This window comes from Phocoena sinus, chromosome 2 (assembly GCF_008692025.1).
Source record: "Phocoena sinus isolate mPhoSin1 chromosome 2, mPhoSin1.pri, whole genome shotgun sequence".
Taxonomy (NCBI): Eukaryota; Metazoa; Chordata; class Mammalia; order Artiodactyla; family Phocoenidae; genus Phocoena; species Phocoena sinus.
Window position 1 is genome coordinate 144111353 of NC_045764.1, and position 17074 is coordinate 144128426.

Genomic DNA, 17074 nt, shown 5'->3' on the forward strand with positions numbered 1-17074 from the left:
TTTATGTCATAGAGTGTTCTTCCTATGTTTTCTTCTAAGAGTTTGATAGTTTCTGGCCTTACATTTAGGTCTTTAATCCATTTTGAGCTTATTTTTGTGTATGGTGTTAGGGAGTGATCTAATCTCATACTTTTACATGTACCTGTCCAGTTTTCCCAGCACCATTTATTGAAGAGGCTGTCCTTTCTCCACTGTACATTCCTGCCTCCTTTATCAAAGATAAGGTGTCCATATGTGCGTGGGTTTATCTCTGGGCTTTCTATCCTGTTCCACTGATCTATCTTTCTGTTTTTGTGCCAGTACCATACTGTCTTGATTACTGTTGCTTTGTAATATAGTCTGAAGTCAGGGAGCCTGATTCCTCCAGCTCCTTTTTTCGTTCTCAAGATTGCTTTGGCTATTCGGGGTCTTTTGTGTTTCCATACAAATTGCAAAATTTTTTGTTCTAGTTCTGTGAAAAATGCCAGTGGTAGTTTGATAGGGATTGCATTGAATCTGTAGATTGCTTTGGGTAGTAGAGTCATTTTCACAATGTTGATTCTTCCCATCCAAGAACATGGTATATCTCTCCATCTATTTGTATCATCTTTAATTTCTTTCATCAGTGTCTTATAATTTTCTGCATACAGGTCTTTCGTATCCTTAGGTAGGTTTATTCCTAGATATTTTATTCTTTTTGTTGCAATGGTAAATGGGAGTGTTTTCTTGATTTCACTTTCAGATTTTTCATCATTAGTATATAGGAATGCCAGAGATTTCTGTGCATTAATTTTGTATCCTGCTACTTTACCAAATTCATTGATTAGCTCTAGTAGTTTTCTGGTAGCATCTTTAGGATTCTCTATGTATAGTATCATGTCATCTGCAAACAGTGACAGCTTTACTTCTTCTTTTCCGATTTGGATTCCTTTTATTTCCTTTTCTTCTCTGATTGCTGTGGCTAAAACTTCCAAAACTATGTTGAATAAGAGTGGTGAGAGTGGGCAACCTTGTCTTGTTCCTGATCTTAGTGGAAATGCTTTCAGTTTTTCACCATTGAGGATGATGTTTGCTGTGGGCTTGTCATATATGGCTTTTATTATGTTTAGGAAAGTTCCCTCTATGCCTACTTTCTGGAGGGTTTTTATCATAAATGGGTGTTGAATTTTGTCGAAAGCTTTCTCTGCATCTATTGAGATGATCATATGGTTTTTCTCCTTCAATTTGTTAATATGGTTTATCACATTGATAGATTTGCGTATATTGAAGAATCCTTGCATTCCTGGAATAAACCCCACTTGATCATGGTGTATGATCCTTTTAATGTGCTGTTGGATTCTGTTTGCTAGTATTTTGTTGAGGATTTTTGCATCTATGTTCATCAGTGATATTGGCCTGTAGTTTTCTTTCTTTGTGACATCCTTGTCTGGTTTTGGTATCAAGGTGATGGTGGCTTCGTAGAAGGAATTTGGGAGTGTTCCTCCCTCTGCTATATTTTGGAAGAGTTTGAGAAGGATAGGTGTTAGCTCTTCTCTAAACGTTTGATAGAATTCACCTGTGAAGCCATCTGGTCCTGGGCTTTTGTTTGTTGGAAGGTTTTTAATCACAGTTTCAATTTCAGTGCTTGTGATTGGTCTGTTCATATTTTCTATTTCTTCCTGATTCAGTCTTGGCAGGTTGTGCATTTCTAAGAATTTGTCCATTTCTTCCAGATTGTCCATTTTATTGGCATAGAGTTGCTTGTAGTAATCTCTCATGATTTTTTTTATTTCTGCAGTGTCAGTTGTTACTTCTCCTTTTTCATTTCTAATTCTATTGATTTGAGTCTTCTCCCTTTTTTTCTTGATGAGTCTGGCTAGTGGTTTATCTATTTTGTTTATCTTCTCAAAGAACCAGCTTTTAGTTTTATTGATCTTTGCTATTGTTTCCTTCATTTCTTTTTCATTTATTTCTGATCTGATTTTTATGATTTCTTTCCTTCTTCTAGCTTTGGGGTTTTTTTGTTCTTCTTTCTCTAATTGCTTGAGGTGCAAGGTTAGGTTGTTTATTCGAGATGTTTCCTGCTTCTTAAGGTGGGCTTGTATTGCTATAAACTTCCCCCTTAGAACTGCTTTTGCTGCATCCCATAGGTTTTGGGTCGTTGTGTCTCCATTGTCATTTGTTTCTAGGTATTTTTTTATTTCCTCTTTGATTTCTTCAGTGATCACTTCATTATTAAGTAGTGTATTGTTTAGCCTCCATGTGTTTGTATTTTTTACAGATCTTTTCCTGTAATTGATATCTAGTCTCATGGCGTTGTGGTCGGAAAAGATACTTGATACAATTTCAGTTTTCTTAAATTTACCAAGGCTTGATTTGTGACCCAAGATATGATCTATCCTGGAGAATGTTCCATGAGCACTTGAGAAAAATGTGTATTCTGTTGTTTTTGGATGGAGTGTCCTATAAATATCAATTAAGTCCATCTTGTTTAATGTATCATTTAAAGCTTGTGTTTCCTTATTTATTTTCATTTTGGATGATCTGTCCATGGGTGAAAGTGGGGTGTTAAAGTCCCCTACTATGAATGTGTTACTGTTGATCCCCCCTTTTATGGTTGTTAGTATTTTCCTTATGTATTGAGGTGCTCCTATGTTGGGTGCATAAATATTTACAATTGTTATATCTTCTTCTTGGATCGATCCCTTGATCATTATGTAGTGTCCTTCTTTGTCCCTTTTAATAGTCCTTATTTTAAAGTCTATTTTGTCTGATATGAGAATTGCTACTCCAGCTTTCTTTTGGTTTCCATTTGCATGGAATATCTTTTTCCATCCCCTTACTTTCAGTCTGTATGTGTCTCTAGGTCTGAAGTGGGTCTCTTGTAGACAGCATATATAAGGGTCTTGTTTTTGTATCCATTCAGCCAATCTGTGTCTTTTGGTGGGAGCATTTAGTCCATTTACATTTAAGGTAATTATCGATATGTATGTTCCTATTTCCATTTTATATATTGTTTTGGGTTCGCTACTATAGGTCATTTCCTTCTCTTGTGTTTCGCGTCTAGAGAAGTTCCTTTAGCATTTGTTGTAAAGCTGGTTTGGTGGTGCTGAACTCTCTCAGCTTTTGCTTGTCTGTAAAGGTTTTAATTTCTCCATCAAATGTGAATGAGATCCTTGCTGGGTAGAGTAGTCTTGGTTGCAGGCTATTCTCCTTCATCACTTTCAGTATGTCCTGCCACTCCCTTCTGGCTTGTAGGGTTTCTGCTGAGAGATCAGCTGTTAACCTTATGGGGATTCCCTTGTGTGTTATTTGTTGTTTTTCCCTTGCTGCTTTTAATATGCTTTCTTTGTATTTAATTTTTGACAGTTTGAGTAATATGTGTCTTGGCGTGTTTCTCCTTGTATTTATCCTGTATGGGACCCTCTGTGCTTCCTGGACTTGATTAACTATTTCCTTTCCCATATTAGGGAAGTTTTCAACTATAATCTCTTCAAATATTTTCTCAGTCCCTTTCTTTCTTTCTTCTTCTTCTGGAACCCCTATAATTCGAATGTTGGTGCGTTTCATGTTGTCCCAGAGGTCTCTGAGACTGTCCTCAGTTCTTTTCATTCTTTTTTCTTTATTCTGCTCTGCAGTAGTTATTTCCACTACTTTATCTTCCAGGTCACTTATCCGTTCTTCTGCCTCAGTTATTCTGCTATTGATCCTATCTAGAGTGATTTTAATTTCATTTATTGCATTGTTCATCGTTGCTTGTTTCATCTTTAGTTCTTGTAGGTCCTTGTTAACTGTTTCTTGCATTTTGTCCATTCTACTTCCAAGATTTCGGATCATCCTTACTATCATTATTCTGAATTCTTTTTCAGGTAGATTGCCTATTTCCTCTTCATTTGTTAGGTCTGGTGGGTTTTTATCTTGCTCCTTCATCTGCTGTGTGTTTTTCTGTCTTCTCATTTTGCTTATCTTACTGTGTTTGGGGTCTCCTTTTTGCAGGCTGCACTTTCGTAGTTCCCGTTGTTTTTGATGTCTGTCTCGAGTGGCTAAGGTTGTTTCAGTGGGTTGTGTAGGCTTCCTGGTGGAGGGGACTAGTGCCTGTGTTGTGCTGGATGAGGCTGGATCTTGTCTCTCTAGTGGGCAGGTTCACGTCTGGTGGTGTGTTTTGGGGTGTCTGTGGCCTTATTATGATTTTAGGCAGCCTCTCTGCTAATGGGTGGGGTTGTGTTCCTGTTTTGCTAGTTGTTTGGCATAGGTTGTCCAGCACTGTGGCTTGCTGGTCGTTGAGTGAAGCTGGGTGCTGGTGTTAAGATGGAGGTCTCTGGGATATTTCCACCGTTTAATATTATGTGGAGCTGGGAGGTCTCTTGTTGACCAGTGTCCTGAAGTTGGCTCTCCTACCTCAGAGGCAGAGCCCTGACTCCTGGCTGGAGCACCAAGAGCCTTTCATCCACACAGCTCAGAATAAAAGGGAGAAAAAGTAGGGAGAATTAGTAGAAGTATGAGTAAAGAAAGAAGGAAAGGAGGAAAGGAAGGAAGGAAGAAAGAAGCAAAGAAGGAAAGAAAGGAGGGAGGGAGGGAGGGAGGGAGGAAGGAAGGAAGGAGGGAAAGAAGGAAAAAAGACAGAAAGAAAGATGATACAGTAAAAATAAAATAAAGTATAATATAGTTATTGAATTAAAAAATATTTAGAAAAAAAAAAAAGGGACGGATAGAACCTTAGGACAAATGTTGGAAGCAAAGCTATACAGAGAAAATCTTACACAGAAGCATACACATACACCTTCACAAAAAGAGGTAAAGGGGGAAAAATCATAAATCCTGCTCCCTGAGACCACCTCCTCAATTTGGGGTGATTCGTTGTCTAAAGGAGGGAAGGAAGGAAGGAAAGAAAGAAAGAACGAAGGTAAAGTATAATAAAGTTATTACAATTAAACTTAATTATTAAGAAAAAGAATTTTTTAAAAAAAGTCATGGACGGATAGAGCCCTAGGACAAATGGTGGAAGCAAGAGTATACAGACAGGATCTCACACAGAAGCATACACGTACACATTCACAAAAAGAGGAAAAGGGAAAAAAATCATAGATCTCGCTCCTAAATTCCACCTCTTCAATTTGGGATCATTCCTTGTCTATTCAGGTATTCCACAGATGCAGGGTATATCAAGTTGATTGTGGAGCTTTAATCCGCTGCTTCTGTGGCTGCTGGGAGAGATTTCCCTTTCTCTTCTTTGTTCTCACAGCTCACAGGAGCTCAGCTTTGGATTTGGCCCTGCCTCTGCGTGCAGGTCGCTGGAGGGCGTCTGTTTTTTCGCTCAGACAGGACGGGGCTAAAGGAGCCGCCGATCCGGGGCCTCCGGCTCACTCAGGCCGGGGGTTGGGGGATGGGGGTAGGAGGGGCACTACGTGCGGGGCGGGCCTGCGGCTGCAGAGGCAGCGTGACGTTGCGGCAGAGGCCGGCGTGATGTTGCACCAGCCTGAGACCCGCCGTGCGCACTCCCGGGGAAGCTGTCCCTGGATCCCGGGAACCTGGCAGTGGCGGGCTGCACAGGCTCCGCGGAAGAGGGGTGTGGAGAGTGACCTGTGCTCGCACACAGGCCCCTTGGTGGCGGCAGCAGCAGCCTTAGCGTCTCCCGCCCGTCTCTGGGGTCCGCGGTTTTAGCCGCGGCTCGCGCCCGTCTCTGGGGTTTGCGCTTTCAGCCGCGGCTCGCGCCCGTCTTGGGGTCTCGCGCCCTCAGACGCGGCTCGCGCCCGTCTCTGGGGTTCGCGCTTTTAGCCGCGGCTCGCGCCCGTCTCTGGAGTTCCTTTAAGCAGCGCTCTTAAACCCCTCTCCTCGCGCACCAGGAAACAAAGAGGGAAGAAAAAGTCTCTTGCCTCTTCGGCCGGTGCAGGCCCTTCCCCGAACTCCCTCCCGGCTAGTCGTGGTGCACTAACCCCTTCAGGCTATGTTCAAGCCGCCAACTCCAGTCCTCTCCCTGCGCTCCGTCCAAAACCAAAACCCGAGCCTCAGCTCGCAGCCCCGCCCGCCCCGGCGGGTGAGCAGACAAGCCACTCGGGCTGGTGAGTGCCGGTCAGCACCGATCGTCTGTGCAGGAATCTCCCCGCTTTGCCCTCCGCACCCGTCGCTGTGCACTACTCCGCGGTCCCGAAACTCCCCCCTCTGCCTCCCGCAGTCTCCGCCCGCGGAGGGGCTTCCTAGTGTGTGGAAACCCTTCCTCCTTCACAGCTCCCTCCCACTGGTGCAGGTGCCGTCCCTATTCTTTTGTCTCTGTTTTTTCTTTTGCCCTACCCAGTTACGTGGGGAGTCTCCTGCCCCCTGGGAGGTCTGAGGTCCTCTGCCAGCCTTCAGCAGGAGCTCTGTAGGAGTTGCTCCAGGCGCGGATGCATTCCTGGTGTATCCGTGGGGAGGAAGGCGATCTCCGCGTCTTACTCCTCCGCCATCTTCAAGGTCCCCCCTCTAACATTCTTTATAAAAAGTGAAAAGATACTTGGAAACTAAACTTTGATCTCTCCCCCATCCCTTTCCTTCTCCTTTAAAATTGATTTGTTCATAATTTGAAAGCTCCATACCTTTAATTTAATATGATATATGAACTTCTGTGAGACATCATCAATCAAGATTTTATACAAAGAGCTGTGATCGTCAAGGTGGGAATTTAACATTAGTGCTCTGTATATACTGTTACTCTAATGCCTTATTTAGAAGTTTAATAATATTGGATGATATTCTATTTTATGATTTTTAACTTATCAAAGGAGAGCATTGTAGAGAAATGGGATCTTGAGTTTAATGGAGTACTAACAGCTGTTTGATTAAATTCAAATAAACAATTTGAAATACAATCTTGGCTATATGAGAGGTTGCTCAAAGGATACTCTCTTGTGTTTTTTAAAGACAAAAATTATTTCTTTGGTTCATATTATTGTATGTCCTTTGTCTATCTTGAATGTGTTCATTGAGTTAATTCCACTTAACTTCCAAGTACATACATGTTGATATGTTGTTAGTGTTTTAATTTTACACTTTTAAAAACTTTGTATTAGTGCTCGCTTCGGCAGCACATATACTAAAATTGGAACAATACAGAGAAGATTAGCATGGGCCCTGTGCAGGGATGACACACAAATTCGTGAAATGTTCCATACTTATGTCTGTCATACAGAGTGAAGTAAGTCAGAAACAGAAAAACAAATACTGTATGCTAACACATATATATGGAATCTAAAAAAAAATGGTTCTGAAGAACCTAGGGGCAGGACAGGAATAAAGACGCAGACATAGAGAATGGACTTGAGGGCACAGGGAGGGGGAAGGGTAAGTGGGGGCGAAGTGAGAGAGTGGCATGGACATATATACACTACCAAATGTAAAATAGCTAGCTAGTGGGAAGCAGCCACGTAGCACAGGGAGATTAGCTCGGTGCTTTGTGACCACCTAGAGGGGTGGGATATGGAGGGTGGGAGGGAGACATAAGAGGAAGGGGATATGGGGATATATGTATACATATAGCTGATTCACTTTGTTATACAGGAGAAACTAACACAACATTGTGAAGCAATTATACTACAATAAAGATGTTAAAAAAAACAACTTTGTATTAAAAAAAATTTTTTATTCCAAGCTTAATTCTTTAACATCCTAAATCTTGTTTTCTTTTTGGAAGCTTCTAGTTTTATCATTTCTGTTTTTCATCAGTTTGTTTAGCCAGTAACTTTATTTCTCAGATAATTTATAAGAGCTAGAAGTCCTAGGCAAAGTTTTAGTCTTAAAAGAAAACAAACTTTAATTACTGCAGTTAGAATGTTTTCCTTTATTGAGTATAAGAATTAAAGTAGGCATTTAATTGACTTTATAAGACTTAAGGAAATTTTCCAAACATTTGAGTCTATGTAAACACATGACAGCTGTAGTTTAAAGGTTTTAACTGTCTTCCAATACAACTAAAATAATTTAAAATAGAGGATATTAAAAGTTAGGTATTTCTTTTGTTTTTTTAAGTATAATTGATTTTTTAAAAAAGATTATTTATTTGGCTACGTTGGGTCTTCATTGCTGTGCATGGGCTTTCTCTAGTTGCCACAAGCAGGGGCTACTCTTCGTTGTGGTGCAAGGGCTTCTCATTGTGGTGGCTTATCTCGTTGCGGAGCACAGGCTCAGTACTGCGGGTTTCAGTAGCTGTGGCACGTGGGCTCAGTAGTTGTGGCTCATGGCCTCTAGAGCGCAGGCTCAGTAGTTGTGGTGCACGGGCTTAGTTGCTCCGCGGCATGTGGGAGCTTCCTGGCCTAGGGCTTGAACCCGTGTCCCCTGCATTGGCAGGCAGATTCTTAATCACTGCACCACCAGGAAAGCCCTCTTATTTGTTTTGATTCTCTTAATGTTGATTCAGTCTCTGCTGGGAAGTGTCTTATTAAAAATAAAACATTAAATCAAATGATAGCTTTTTAATCCCTAATACTATTTTGATTGTTATAGGAGAGAAAAATAAATATATGTGGTAGAAGGAGAACAACTGTTCTCGTTCTTACCATTAACGGTTTGAAAACTTAAACTTCTTTTAAAAGTTGATCATAAATGTTTGGGTTTTGAAGTCCCTTTTAAGATCAAGGACCTTATTTAGTATCTCAGAGTTTGTATTGTTTTACTGGCAAAAGTATGTAGTTGTTGAAATTGGTCTAGTTTATTTAAATCATCTTGAAATACTTGAAAGGCTGTAAATTATAAACAGCTGCACCTTATCGAGTACTTACTTTGTTCCAGGTATTATAGTGAGTACATTTCAAACATTTTTCATTTAATATGTTAAATAACTTTATGAGGTAGGTTATATTATTCCTGTTTTATAGTTGAAGAAATTGAGGTTTGTAAGGGTTAAATAACTTTCCCAGAACCACACGGCTAGGTAAGTGGAAAGGGTAGGACTCAGATATGTCTGATTCCAATGCACATGTTTTTATTTCCAGTGGAACTTTGCTTCCTAATGCAGTTGCCAAAATTATTTTGCTCCCTTACTTATTGCAATACTAAAAGCTGTTCAATACTCAGAATTCTTTCTTCCAAGCCTTTTTCAATGGGAAGTCTCACACTTTGCTTAATGCTTTGACTGTTGTTTGGAAGTGTAATGGTAGAAGTGCTTCTCTGTTAGTCGTATTGGTATTTCAAGTAAAAGAAATATTTGAATACTTGCAGCTTTGATTGCTTTTCCACTGCATATAAATTGTACATGTATGTTGAGTATAATTTAATGCCTTTTATCTGCTAGTGAATGTGCTAAAGACTTGTTGGGTTTCTATATTTTCCAGCTGGAATTGGCCAGTCATAGCTTAAATCCTGTGGTTAGTATGCTCTCTTAGGAAAATAATTCCTAAACACTTGTACTTTGTACCTCTCTTAGGGAACATCTGAAGTACAGACAGCCTCCTAAGATTTTGCTTTGAGGTTTAATGAAGACTTAATATGTGCTGTGACTGGACAGGAGACATTTCAGTTTCATGGCATTTCCAGATGTGTCCCGTAAAATTGAGTGTTCATGTATTTAATTAAAAGTTCCTAGGAACTTACAACTTAAGGTAGTTTTTATAAGCATCATGACTCAAAGGATCTTTAGTGTATATATTTGAGGGAGGGACAGTTTTGACTTGAACTGGAATTAAGTGATGCTTATAGTTACGATAACCAAAGTGCAGTATTTTAAAGCAATACTGAAAATGTTATAATGTGAAAAGTTTTTTTTTTAATGCTCCTAGTTTAAAGTTACTGCAGTTGGTTTCATTTCTTAGACTATACTGTAATGAATCTCTCTTTTGTTTTTCTTTGTGATCTTTAGCTTAGTTTACTGGGTTGTCCAATGACTTGAGATTGGCCTGCTCTACAGCCTTACAAATGACAGTTCTCTGTTCAACAATAGACCTCTCCTTTCACTTTTCTCTTCCCATCTTTGGGAATCATGCTTTGAAGAAGTAAACATTTTATAGAAATAGCAAGATGCAGTAGAAAGTACCCCAGAATTTCAAGTCAGAAGATAGGAGTTTAAGTACCGAATGTATTTCAACTGTGTGATTATGGACCAGTCAATTCTCCTTCCTCAGCCTCAATATCCTTATCTGTAGAAAGGGCATAAAAGTTCTTGCCTCATAAGCTTTAATTTTATTATTACTAATAATAGTAATATTAATACTGTAGTAGATGAATAATAGTAAACACATATTGCTCAATTACTAACTTATAGAGATTTTTACAGTTAACAAAGCACTCATATATAATAATTTTATAGGAAGATCTATCTGTCTATGAAAGGACTTTGTAAATTCTGAAGCACTATGTGAGTATTAGTTGATATTTTCATAACCAACTGAAGTGGCTGTTTTCAGCTTTAGTTATTAGAATGATGAATCAGAGTTGTTTAAATTTAGGTGACATTTCTGTTTAGCTAAAATAAACGTTTTGGAATGTTTTCTGACTAGTGTTAAGATTTATTTTTAAGTTAACTTGCAATAACATCTGATTTCTATATTACTCTACTCATTGTTTAAAGAAATAGAGACTCGCTGAAAATCATGAGCGGTCAGGAGTACTTGGGGGCTAGTGTCATTTCTAGGAACTACAGTAGTGTTACTGTTCCACTAAGAGTAAGTTTATCATTTATTGCTAAATCAGTGTGATTATTTAAAAATAAATATTTAGCACTTCATGTTCACAAAGTACCCTGCAGTTGTTAATTAGCCTGCATCAGTGTTTATCTCTATAAAAGTCTGAGCTAGTGCCTGTGTTGGTCAGCTTTGTACAGGATTTCCAAACACCATTGTGATGACTCAGTCTAACTCTGGGGTCAGTTGATATTTGTCTGTATACTGCAGGGCATTGTCAAAGCTTATTCCATTCTTCAGTCACACCATCATTTTCCCAGAGAAATTATTCTGAAAAAAAAAAAACTGCAGAAAAAAATTATAAAACCTTTTCTGTGCCTTTGTTTCAGAACCTCACAGTTTCTAGGACCTAGAAGTTCTTTCTAAAGTATAACCTAAATATTTCCCTTCAGAAGTTAAATAGCTAATAGTTTTAAGGTAACTACCGATTAAGGCATTTTGTAATGAAATAGTCTTTGCCTTCAAGACTCTTATATATTCTACTAAGTGGATGTAAGACACATATTTAAGAAAATGTCAGTGTTGGTATGAGGTAGTAGATAATGAGTACTAACCAAGTGGTTGTGGCATGTACTGTTAGTTGCCTACCCAGTACTCATTTTCATCCTCCCATTGTTAATGGACCCTGATTATGTTTTGGTGGCAGTGTGTCCACCTTAGCTAAGTTCATGGCAATCATGTTCCCTGATTTCCCAGGTTCTTTGCAGCTGAAGATGGTCATGTGACCCAGTTCTGGCCAATCGTATCTGTTTTAGTTCTCTATTGCTGCTTAATAAATTATTCCAAAATGTAGTGACTTAAAACAACAAATATCATTTATTATTTCTCCTGTGGGTCAAGAATTCGTATAAAACCAGTGGTGACCACTTGTCTCTGTTCCATGATTTCTGAGGCTGCAGCTAGAAGACTCAAGACTGGGGACTGGGATTGTATTGATGTGAAAAGACTCCTTCCTGTTGTTTGGAAGTTAATGCTTGTGTTTGCTGCAAGCCCAGCTGGAATATTCACACGTGGTCTCATCGTGGTTTCTGGGTTCTAAGAGTTTCCTGAGAGAGAGCCCCCCAGATGGAAGCTGTATTCTTTTTATGATGGTGCCTCAGAAGACACATATTATCACTTCTGCTGTACTCTGTTGGTCAAAACTATCACAAGTCCCCCTTTCAGATTCAAAGGGAGAGAATATGACCTCTCAGTTGGAGAAGTACCTATCACATTGTAAAAAGAACAAGTGAGCTGGGATAAATATGATGGTGTGGCCACCTTTGGAAAATACAGTTTGCCACCACATTTAAGTGAAGACTTATTAGTAGGGAATGGGAAGCTTCTAAGGAAGCTTTTACTTTCCAGATAAAAGGGAAGTGATATTTCTGGCATGGTCCTTTGTTGCTTGTCCCTTCTTCCTGTCTTGAAGGAGCAGCAATCATCTGTGCTCTTGATGTGATAAACCAATACACTAAGGATGTTGACGTCATTGGATGTCAGCCCTGGACTGTCTGCTTCCAGACGTTTTCTTATATGAGACAAATAAATACCTATTCACTTAAAGTGCTGTAGAGAGGTTTTCAGTTTTTTAATAGCCACTCATAATCCCGAGAGCTTAATGGTTGCCAATATTGAGTGTGCATAGAAATCACCTGGAGGGCTTGTTAGGGCTGACTTAAAGGGAGAGATGGAACTTGGGCTAGACAGGTAAAATTTGGACAGTTAGGATTAGGGAAGCAATTCAAGTATTACAAATGGAATGAGCAAATACATAAAAGCAAAAAAAGTGTAAATTTTCTTTTAAACTTCCGTTAAGTTAATCAGCTTACTCAAAGCAGCAGTTTTTACTGAGGGTAGGAAATTAGGTTAAATGGGAAATAATAACTAGATTAAGGAGGCCCTTGGAGGCCAGAGAGACATTTCTTTTTCATTTTGTAGGTAGTTAGATGCCCAGAACTTATTCATCAAAGGCTTGTACTCTTTGACCAACATTTGCTCATTTCCCCCACCCTAGCCCCTGTTAATCACCGTTCTACTCTCTGTTTCTCTGACTTTGACTTTTTTTTTTATTTTAAAGATTCCACATATAAGTGAGGTCATACAGTATTTATCTTTTTGTATCTGCCTTTTTCACTTAGCATAAGGTCCTCCAGGTTAATCCATGTTATTGCATATGACAGAATTTCCCTCTTTCTTATGACTGAATAATATTCATTCATTGGTTGACACTTAGGTTGTTTCTATACCTTGGCTATTGTGAAAAATAATACCCTTAAAATTTTTATCTTTCACTAGATTTGTGTAGTGCCAGAATTATGTAGTGACTTGAATTAGGTACCAATTAGAATTCAAGTTGAATAGCATTGACCCACATCTGGAGATAGCTTTGTATAATAATTTATGTTGTACATCATAGGTCTGATTTTGAATTAATAGTTCTCCCTTTATAACGTTAGTGCCGAATACAAGATAGAATCCTTTATAAAATAGTGAGCCCCACCTGTAAAATGATCACATTCCTTTAGTATTAGTAGTTTTAAAAAGAAGTCTCATCTGTTAGTATATTATGACTGAGATGTTTGCCAAGTTTTCCTTAGGAGCAACTGTTGTGCAAGCTTTGAGCCCATATAGTTGACTCTAGCCTTTGCTTTCTGTTTACTAGCAGAGAGTGTTTTTTCTAGAGAATATTATATTTCCTGAGTCTAGAAATTCTGCGAGGTAGAGCAACATTGAGGGTCAGATCACACAGCCCACATTTTTGGTATTGCTTTCAGAGACCTCTGACGCAGTTTTTGTGACCCTGATTTTTGTTTAAACTAAATAGTAGTTGTTTGGCATTTGTGACAAATCTTGTGGCTAAGTCTTTTTTAGACAGTTTTCTCCACAAATTGTTGGTCTGTGTTATTAAAGGGAAGTGTTTTTTTTTTAAACAGTTTTATTGAGTTATAATTTACATACCATATAATTCACCCTAGGAGGAAGCCTTGCTTCCATGGAAAGATTGATAGATTTGAGACCAAAGCTCACATTTATCTATCCATTCATTTATTTATTTATATATCCCACATTATGAATTTATTTTCTACGTTACTGCTGGGCTACTATATATCCTATTGCCATTATTATTCTTATTATGCTATAATCTTATGCCTTCTGTAGTAATAAACTTCTTTGTCATTTTAGATTGATAAGTATTTTGAAATTATTTTTATAGTTATACTGTAATATGAATTCTAATAGATGAAAGAGCTTTGAAAGCCATCCTACAAAAGATAGTAAAGATTTTGACGATGTCCCAGTCTAATGAGATTTCTAACAGCTGGAAAAGTTGATGCACTGGATTCAGAACCAAATGATAACATTGATGGGATGAGGGAGGAAAATATTTATTTATATTGGATGTTGTTTATAGCCTACTAAGCATCTGTTCCTCTTTCTTCCTTCCTAACGGACCCATGATTTTTTCAGGATTCCTCTACTTCCATGTAACCAATAAGCATCAGGAAAGCTGATTTCACCTCAGTTCAGGGGTGGGCCTGGTTGGTCTGAAGGTTACTTTGCTGCTTGGTGGTTCAGGGATGAGCACATGACCTAATCCTTGCAAATAGGATGCAAGGAAATTTTTTTAAGCTTTGGGGCTGTTCTTCCTTGCTCTTAAGAGAGATCCATGGGAAGCCACTCTGTATCTTCTGTGGAACATGACCAAGGAAACATGTAGCCCTGATTACTGTTATCATCCATACAGTACCCAAGAAGGTGGAGCCAACCTTAAGATGAAGCTGACATTTTGGAGATAGATAAGCTATGGGTTCTTTTTTTTTTTTTTTAATATTTATTTGGTTGTGTTGGGTCTTAGTTGCAGCAGGCGGGCTCCTTAGTTGCAGCTCGTGGGCTCCTTAGTTGTGGCATGTGAACTCTCAGTTGCGGCATGCATGTGGGATCTAGTTCCCTGACCAGGGATTGAACCCAGGCCCCCTGCATTGGGAGTGCAGAGTCTTAACCACTGTGCCACCTGGGAAGTCCCAAGCTATGGGTTCTTGATGACATTATTGAACAGTCTTATCTCTGGGTTTCCAGATATGTTAATCTATGTATTTCTTTATGGTTTAAATCCCTGGTATGGAAACTGTGGTCCATGGACTGGCATCATCAGCATCACCTGTGAGCTTGTTGGAAATGAAGAATTTCAGGCCCTACCCTAGTCCTACTGAATCAGAATACACACAAAAGCTGGAGAAGTGTTATTTTAAGCCACTTTGAATTGAGTTTTTGTTTACTTACCAGTGAAAGCATCCTACTATGACATTGGAGAGTTTTTTCTCGAAGGAGCTACAGCCTCCTCCAAGCATGCCATGTAGAAATAATGGGGTTGGGGGAAGCACCATTTCTGATTGTAATAGAAACAGCATTTATTGAATCATATACAGAGTTTAAAAAATTCTCATCACACTTTGACTGATGTATGGGTTTTTTGGATTGTTTTCATAGTTATTTTTAGATGAAACCTAAAACTGAAGTCCTTACTACTTGTGGTCACAAAGACCCTAATGTTATTTTTGGCGAGTCAGGAGATGTGCGCTTAGCTGTGCTGGCTGAAAGCCAGCTTGGAGAGTTGCATCTTACCTCCCCTAGGATTACCCCTTCCCATTCTCTCCTCAGTCCCATTCCTATTTCAACTAGTTAGAGTTTTGTACTGCATTTCTATTCCAGAACCATTAACCCATTAACCTCTGGGGAGTTCTTCTTGCAAACTGCTGCTTTTTAGACCAGATGTATGTTTCAGTTACATGAATAGAGAAAATAATTTTGTCCCCCTGCTGTAAATTGTAAATTATTGGTATATATGAGGGTTAAAGATAGCATGAGTAAATTAAATCCACTAGCAATTTAGGAATTTTATTTTAGAATTTTTTTTCTTCCACTTTTTGTGCAGAATGAGATGCAGCATTCCAAAAAAGCAAAACAGATTATAAAATTATACTTCTTTTTTGTCCATTTTTCTAGAGGCCTTAATGAGCCTGTGGCAGGATAAATTGGATAATTCAATTCACAAATTAGTTGATCATTTATGTAATTAATTGAGGATGAATGGTATCTGGTATGCTTTACAGTGAGAACTAGCAAAGGTCTGTATTTAATCAGAAAGTTGCTAGCTCTAAAAGGAGTACTTTTAATGGTAATACCACTATGACAATTGATTTTATTATTGTTCTTGGCTGAGTTTTTACTGTTAGGCATTATGTTAGTTACTATGAAATTTTCTCTCTGATCCTTAGAGTTATTCTAAAAGGTAGACCATTTTATCTGCATTTTAGACATGATAAAATTGAGGCTAGAGGGAGTAAGTAACACTCCCAAGATCATATAGTTAGAGCCCAGGACTGGTGTACCCAAGCTCATTCGGGTCCTCAAGGAGTTTGATTTCTACTGAGTGGGAGACTGACATGTAAACAGTACACTGTAATACAATGAGAGATAAAGTAACATTTTTAAATGAAGAAAAATTTAAAGATAGAGATACAAATGTAGAGGAAGAGGGGATTAATTCTAATCCGGAAGAGCATGAAAAAGGTAATTCATCTTCCTTCCTATTTCTTTAGTTCCTTGATAAGCTTCTCCTGACTTCTCTCATTCTCTTAATGGTATCACCAGTTTTTTTCAGTAATCAAGACTCAGAACCTTTGATATGTTGATTTTCTTCATATTCTCACATTTTATCAATCTGTAAAGTCTTTTAGTTTTTTTTTGTTTGTTCATCTTTTTTTTTAATATTACCAGCTAAAGATTTCTATTTTATAAGTATTTTTTAAAGAAATGATTTATTGGTTCTATTGGAAGCATTCCTTTTTATGATTTTTTTTAACATCTTTATTGGAGTATAATTGCTTTACAATGGTGTGTTAGTTTCTGCTTTATAACAAAGTGAATCAGTTATACATATACACGTTCCCATTTCTCTTCCCTCCTGCATCTCCCTCCCTCCCACCCTCCCTATCCCACCCCTCTAGGCGGTCCTGTTCATTCCCACTTCTATAAAGCCTAGTTTTATCTATCACTGTATCATCTAGACCAGTAGTTATCAACCTTTGGTGCACCTAAGATTCATCTAATGGTGCTTTGTCAATGTACAAATAGATTTGATTCATTAATTTGAGGTCACAGGTGATTCTAACACACCTCAAAGTTGAGAACCAATTACCTAGGGCAGTGGTCCTCAAAATTTGATCTGGGACTCCCCAGGGTAGGGTGGGTGTCCCTGGGAATCTCTCAGGAGTATGCAAATTCATAACTATCAATATTTTCATAGTTGTACTAAGATGTTATTTGCCTTTTTCATTGTCCTGGCTTTGCACTGATGGTGAAAAAACAATGAAGGGTAAATTTGTAGTGCTTTACTCAAATTAAGACAGTACTGCCAAACTATATTAGTAATCATTGCATTCTTCACTGCTACACACTTGTGAAAGAAATCTAGTTTTGCTTAAGAATGT

General features: G+C 38.5%; 1 protein-coding gene and 1 non-coding gene across 6 annotated transcripts in view; both read left to right on the forward strand.

Moving 5' to 3' along the window:
- Positions 1-17074, forward strand: part of RAD51B (RAD51 paralog B) — a 626370-nt gene that overhangs the window by 75085 nt on the left and 534211 nt on the right. The window lies entirely within an intron of this gene.
- On the forward strand, positions 7001-7107 carry LOC116750034. Its single transcript, XR_004348780.1, has one exon. It is a non-coding gene; the product is annotated as a U6 spliceosomal RNA (small nuclear RNA).